Source organism: Euprymna scolopes, chromosome 18, assembly GCF_053919585.1.
Source record: "Euprymna scolopes isolate OS-2025 chromosome 18, ASM5391958v1, whole genome shotgun sequence".
Lineage (NCBI taxonomy): Eukaryota > Metazoa > Mollusca > Cephalopoda > Sepiida > Sepiolidae > Euprymna > Euprymna scolopes.
Window position 1 is genome coordinate 128,991,087 of NC_136499.1, and position 7,923 is coordinate 128,999,009.

General features: G+C 35.0%; 1 protein-coding gene across 4 annotated transcripts in view; it reads right to left on the reverse strand.

Annotated features, from left to right (window-relative positions):
* LOC145297819 (ceramide glucosyltransferase-like) overlaps positions 1-480 on the reverse strand; it is a 393,652-nt gene extending 393,172 nt beyond the window's left edge. For 2 of the 4 annotated variants that reach the window (XM_080144131.1, XM_080144138.1), the window contains exon 1: positions 60-476. The gene's annotated coding sequence lies outside the window, so the exon portion shown is untranslated. Of the gene's footprint in view, positions 1-59 lie in introns of all 4 variants that reach the window. The other 2 variants (XM_080144135.1, XM_080144139.1) reach the window with 2 other exon arrangements.
* Positions 481-7,923: the final 7,443 nt, after the last annotated feature.

Below are 7,923 nucleotides of genomic sequence, written 5' to 3' on the forward strand. Positions count from 1 at the left end.
AAAAAACTTTTTTTCTTTAATATATGTATATATAAAATTAAAGATAAATAAATAAATACCTTAAAACTCCATTTTAGTTGTCAGCTTTTTTTTTAAAAGGCAGGAATAAAATTGCAATCCTCATTTCAAAAACTTTCCGCGGGTAGAATCCGGGCAGAGGCAGGTTCCCCTTGTTATTGTTGGGTTAATTTTTTTCCCACCCCCGTCAATATCATCACATATTGTTTTGTTAAACTACGATTATTTTTTATTTATTTATTTTTTTTGTGCTGAATTAAATCGGCTTCCTCTCTCTTTGCCCCAGGTTTTGTGTTCTCCCCCCCACTTATTATTCGCTATAAAAGAACTGGTAAGTTACACAGCGTTTAGTGGGACAATCACAGAGTTCTCCGCAACAGAAACCATCTTGTTGTCAGTTGTTAAAGCCAGGCTCGTCGCCGCCGCTGCCGCCGGCTGCTGCTGCTGCCGTTCAGTGTGAACAAGTTCGGGAAACTTCGGCTGTTTTCGTTGCTTAACATTTCAACGTCCATAACACTGTATTTATCCGGGGCCTTCCTGGTACCTTCTCCGAAATTAGGATAGATGAATATATCTTTTTTATTTGGGACTCACCAGTCACCACTTATCAAGGCCCGATGGCCACTCGAGGATAAGGGTTAATGAATTTAAGGTGGACGTGTACTAATCGTTAATGGTATAAATTAGGTAGAATTTGATTATTTACGGGGACGGCTCAGCAAGAACTTGTTTACATTGGACTTGAAGGCTACCATGTTGTATTCAACCTGGAAGCAGTGTTCCACAGGCGAACAGTTCTGGGAAAGAAGCTTTATCAACGGAATCTGCGTTTAGGTTTAGGCACATATAGGGAGTGGGGGAAATCATGTAGTGGTTGTAGCTAATTGAGTGTTTTTTTGTGAAAGTTTGTCAAGGGGATGACCATAGATTGGAGTTCAGTCGAACACTTGTCATGAAAATAACGATAGCGCAGAGACGGGATCGTAGTGTCTCTTCTGTGGAAAAGATGTTGCAGGGAAGAGAAAAGGGCATCACCTACTAAGTTTTGAAACCTGTTTTGAACGCTATCAAGACGTAATAGGGTGCACCGAGCAGCTCCTGCCCAGATGTGGCAACAGTAGTACATTTTAGGGTGTATCTCTTATACAGATAATAGAGTGCATCAGCAGTGAGATACCGACTGGACCAGTAGAGTGATCACAATATTTTTCCAGAGATATTGGCAACAGATTTGATGCATGCATTCCATTTTAGATCAGGAATGAAGATCAGTTCCAGCAGTTTGTCAAGACATGAGGCTTCTGCAAAATGAGAGCCATTCATTTCAATTGGGGTATGATGGGGGGGGGGGTCTGAGTGATTATGATGAAAGGAGAGAAGCTTGGTTTTCGATGCATTAAAATTAACCAGCCACCTTTTTCCCCCATTGCACCATGTGTTCAAGATCAGAAGACACAAAATCAGAAAGATCTTGGTCATTGCTGGCCTTTGAAGTGTTGCCATAGATTGTCGTGTCGTCTTCATAAATGTCTATGAATGACCTAGGAATGTGATTTGGGAAATCATGGATGAAGATCAGGAAGAGAGTTAGGCCCAGGATGAGACCTGGAGGGACGCCAGCGTTAATACTGTGAGCTTCTGCCCAATAATGACTACTCTTAAAAGCCTATTAGAGAGGGAAAGGATTTAATAATTGAGAGGGCATTTCTATTCCATAACTGGCGATGTTGTGAAGTTTGAGTATCCTTTAATCGCAAACTTATCTAGCGAAACAATAGGTAAGGTGTAGTCTCCTGTAATAGAATTTCAACCACTGGAAGGTTGGAACATAGATCCATGATGTTAGAGAAGGAAACCTGATAGTGGGGGGGGGGATCTACATTGAGAGTTGAGGTTCTGGGTTTAATCTTGTTTGTTTGTTGAGAGTTTTTCATTTTTGAGACATGTGGAAAAGATCGGCAGAGTTGTAAGAGTCGAGAAAATAAAGAAAAATAAAAAATGATTTTTGCAACCATGTAGAGGAAAAGCCGTAACAATTACCCACTAATATGGCATCGAGAGGTCCCACCAGAAGCTACTACATGGTCAAGAATCCATTCACCAAATGGCAATACAGCAGTCCTAGTAATTTGCACCTGCTGATAAAACTGCCTTCGTAGGGATTAATCCAAGGTTTGGGTCCCTTTTTTTTTTTCTTTTTTTTTTCTTTTTTTTTTACACAGTGATCACCACTTATCAAGGCCCGGAAGCCACTCAGGGATAAGGGTTATTGCAAGTACATTACGTTAGTGAGGAGATTTGCTGAAATGTTTACTTAAGGGGGCGGTTCATTAGGAATTTGTTAACATTGGACTTGAAGACATCCAAGTTGTAGTCCGGAGGGAAGCAGGCAGACGGAACAGAGTTCCACAGGCGTGCAGTTCTAAGAAAGAAGCTTTGTTCATGGAATCTGCGTTTTGATTTAGGCACAGATATAGAGTGGGGGAAATTTTTCACAGTGGATTCAGCTAGACGGGTGTTTTTCGTGAAAGATTGGCGAGGGGGGACCAGAGATTGGAGTTCAGACGAGCATCTGCCATGGAAATAACGATAAAACAAGGACAGGCTCGCAACGTCTCTTCTGTGGGAGAGAGGTTGCAGGGTAGAGAAAAGGGCATCCCCCACTAAGCCACAAAGTTTATTTTGTACTCTGTCTATCAGGCAGGTAATGTCAGCCCAGGTAAAACATTTACCTCAAACATGACAACAAGGAGAGAAATAGGAAGAGAAAATGCTCAAATAAAACACTACTGGACCAGCTTTTTTCTTCTTCTTTATTCAGAAACATCGCTCATTGTAAATATGTAAAATAAAAAATAGTAAAACTAGTGTTTCAAAAGGTATTTTAAAAATACTTATAAGTCATCTAATTAAAGAAAGTTACTTTCAAGTAATAAAACAAAATATAACTTCAAACTATAAGCATTCCGATGGGTTAAGATCCTGCACCATTTTGGGCAAATCTTTATTTACATAGACTGGAGTATATTAAATGTCATCATTAGGGCTATGACAACAGCATATTCTTTTCATTATTTTGACTCTCGAGTATATATCCAACACAGTTAGACACAGTTAATCAACTGAGAACCACATTACTACATATAAAAGCATATAAGATATCAACGGATACACACTCGAGAGTCAAAACAATGAAAAGAATATGCTGTTGTCATAGCCCTAGTCATCATAAATAAAAATTGATATATACTGTTGCCATATCTGGGCAGGAGCTGCTAAAAACAGCCTATCCTGCCTTGACAGAGTACAAAATAGACTTCGTGGCTTAGTGGGGGATGCTCTTTTCTCTACCCTGCAACCTCTCTCCCACAGAAGAGACGTTGCGAGCCTTTCGTTGTTTTATCGTTATTTCCATGGCAAGTACTCGTCTGAACTCCAATCTCTGGTCCCCCCTCGCCAATCTTTCACGAAAAACACCCATCTAGCTGAATCCACTGTGAAAAATTTCCCCCACTCTATATCTGTGCCTAAATCAAAACGCGGATTCCATGAACAAAGCTTCTTTTTTAGAACTGCACGCCTGTGGAACTCTGTTCCGTCTGCCTGCTTCCCTCCGGACTACAGCTTGGATGTCTTCAAGTCCAATGTTAACAAATTCCTAATGAACCGCCCCCTTAATTAAACACTTCATCAAATCTCCACACTAACGTAATGTACTTGCAATAACCCTTATCCCTGAGTGGCTTCCGGGCCTTGATAAGTGGTGATCACTGTGTAAAAAAAAAAAAAAAAATCCAGAATATATAATTTTCATGGTTGTAGGAGATTTATTGACAACCTTGTATGTATAAATGAGAACGAGGAATTTGAAAAAAATAAATAAATATCATATACATCCAAACGATTTAGAATTAAATTGTGAACATAGAGGAACGCAATTTTAATTTCTGGATTTAAATATAAAAATTGAGGATGGAATTTTTGTTTATAAAAAATATTTGATAAAAGAAACTCTTTCCCCTTTCAAATAATCCATATGCTGCATAAAAATAGTACCTGCCATGTCTTTATGTTTTATGGAACCATTATGTCAGAGTTTTTGAGAATAGCTCGCGTTACTTTAAAATTAACAGATTTTATACCACCAGTTTCTAACTTAGTAATAAGGATGATAAAACAAGGTGGGGATAAAACTAAAATATTTAAACAGTTAAATAAAACATTTGTTCGTTATCCTGATGCTTTTGAATCGTTTAAAACTAATCCAAATATATTAATAAAGGAAATTCAAAACTACAATATTAATGTACAAAAATCTTATTTTTTTAAATGAAAAAAAATTTGTAAATATATATATATATATATATATATATATATATATATATATATATATATATATATATATATATATATATATATGGGAAATTTATCACTGTGAGTCCAGAATGAGTTTACATATTGTTTCAGCTGGAGGTAAATCCTCAAAAAGAAGAGGAAATATCCAACTAGCATCGTCAGAATTCATAGATGGACTCCATCTATGAATTCTGGACTCACAGTAATAAATTTCCTATATACTGCTCTGGCTACATATTGAGCACTCTAGTCCGGTTTTTTCACCACTGGTAAATAAATCTATCTATCTATCTATCTATCTATCTATCTATATATATATATATATATATATATATATATATATATATATATATATATATATATATATATATACATTAGTGGCCTGCTAAGGCCACAAGGGAGACAACCAAGCAAAAAAATCTGCAGCAAAATTCATCCCAAAGCAGCAAAACTAAAGCTCATTTGTCAGGACACTATATATATAAATGTATGCTAATTTGGGTATATTTTATTGGTTTGAAAATATAGGTTCTTTTTAACCAATTGTCATAAAATTTTAACCATCGAATTGTTTTTATAATCTTCTAAAAGCCTGCAAATTCTCATGTAGTTTCGTCCTATAGAACCAAAAATATGAGCATTTCAATTTTTAATTTGCTAACGAGTATAGATATATCCATATATAGATATTTTTGGAGCAATTTTATAAGTTCGAAATCTCGGCAACTATTGACCAGAATTTAACAAATGAAGGCTCATTGGAAAGGTAATGACATTAATTGTGTTGTTGGCTATGTAACATTTGTCCTTAAGGTTGCACATTACTGTTTCAAACCGTGGGGGATCACTTTTATATATATAAAGCTGAATGTCTGTGAGTGTGTCTGGTCACGAATAGGCTTCTATATGGTTGACTATTGTAGAAAACTGATCACATATAATGATAGAAGATGTATCGAGACACAGGAATGGATATGTTTTATCTGGCATAATGATGATTCATACATATGCGCCTGGTCCACAAAGTATGGAAATAAAAAATTAGTTTCTTATATATATATATATATATATATATATATATATATATATATATATATATATATATATATATATATATATATATATATATATATATATATGAAGAAACTAGATCAAATGTTTGAAACATTTTTTGTTCTCGTGATTAAGGGAAGTAGTATTTGATCAACACTGCTGGAGAGCCATGATTTAATATATTGTTTTGTTTTTAAATCCTCAACACAGTTTCATGGTAGACAACTGATGATCCCTGAAATAACACCAGGACTATTGTGAATTCAAGAAAGCAAATTGATACAGCGACTGCAGGAGATTAAATGACTAAATGATAAAAAATATAAAAATTAATTTTTTTTTTAAATATAAGTTTAAAGGTTAAAAAACTTTCAAGACTATATATATATATATAATTTGAGGTTACTATTTTCCAAAGGTAGGTTAACCAGTGAAATATAACGTGGTTCATACGAGAGTGCTCAATACAGAAGTAGAGCAGGTTACATTTGTCTTTACATAAGCAGTAGTTTGTTGTTACACAGTCATGAGCATGTTTCGGCCTACTAGTATTTACTAACTGGAGACCTCATCAGGCAACAACCCTTATTTCCGAAAACGGAATTCAAAAGTTTTCGGAAATAAGGCTGTTGCCTGATGAGGTCTCTAGTTAGTAAATACTAGTAGACCGAAACATGCTCATGACTGTGTAGCAACAAACTACTGCTTATGTAAAGACATATATATATATATATGTATATATATATATATATATATATATATATATATATATATATATATATGTATATATATATATATATATATATATATATATATATATATATATATACATATATACATATAAAGCATTTGACAGGGTTTGACATGATGGTCTTCTCATGAAAATCAAATCTTATTGTATTACTGGACAAATACTTAACAATCAAATCCTAGATAAGAGGAGAATCCAGGTTATTCTCGAACAGGATATAAGTGCGGGTGTGCCACAGAGGTCAATCGTTGGACCTTTATTTTTCCTGATATTCAAAAACGACCACCCTGATAAAATTGGCGCTGAGATGGAAACATTTGCTATAACAGACACGAGGGCAAAACTAATGAATAAATATCTAAGGAAACCTTCAGTCGTAACTGGTTGTTAACTTATTTTCCTTTAATAATTTACAAGAACCCTTCTCAACCACTGATTGTCATGGCTAATGATACGATGCCTGAAAGTACTTCCCTTAAGCTCCTAGGGTTAACGTTCATGAATTGGAACAAATACATTGAAGCAATTGCCAAGGCTGCTGTAAAGAAGTTAGGTTCTCTCTCTACCGTGAAAAAAGGCTACTTACACCTGAGAGTATCCTGTATTCTGTCCCATCGCTGAAATGTGGCATCCTTGTGCCTGTTTTACAAGTATTTCAATGGAAAGTGCTCTGACCAAATCCGAGCAGTGATACCCCCTCAACAACCAATACCCTTGATAAATCCGATAAGCAGCAAAATCCCACCTCTACACTTTAAAGATCCCTCGATTCTGTAAAGTCTTCTACTCAAATGGCTTTTTCTTCTCAGACTGCTGCTCTTTGGAATTCCCTCCCGGACACTGACATGCAGAAATTCAAGTGTAATGTAAACACATATCTTGCTGCCCAACTCCCTAAATAGTATCCCTGCAAGTCTGGTCCTCAATAGTAGCTCCTCACAACTAAGTGGCCCTGTGCCTTGTTTGGGGTGAAACGTCAATAAAAAATAAATAAATAAATATATATATATATATATATATATATATATATATATATATATATATATATATATATATATATATATAGCTTAGTGCATTCAAAAATAAAAAATACCGTATAAAAACAACACTAGCGAATAAATACTGGGAACTCAAAGAAAGCGGACATTCGCCGGTAGTCGAATGGAAAATAATAAGACAAGCTACCACGTGCAGACATTTAGACGACCCATGTAAATTATGCCTCCATGACAAATTTGCTATCCTGTACTTTAAAGAACCCCAAAATCTATTAAACTGTAGACGAGAAATAGCAAACAACTGTGTTCACAAAATAAAACTTACTCTAGGATAGCGATACAAAATAGCTTTAAAACTAACAATAACAAGAAAAAACAAACAAATAAATAAATTAAATAAACATGAATATACATAAACGATCACACATATATGTGTATATATATATATATGTATATATATATGTGCATGTATGTGTGTACACATAGGTATATTTATATATATAAAAAAAAAAAAGGAAAACGTCTACCTTAAACCACTAACCTAGTTCTAAGACAGATCCTTTGTTCGATAAAATGCATGTCCATTGGCTGATAGGAAGGGGCGTGGTGGATACTAGAAAACTGATTGGCTAACTAAAAATCCTCAACATATATAAAAACAAGAAACAACCACAGAATTCGCGCATAAGCCTAACAAATCATATAGTGGATGAAACGCAGAATATTCAGTGTAGCTTAATCGCCATA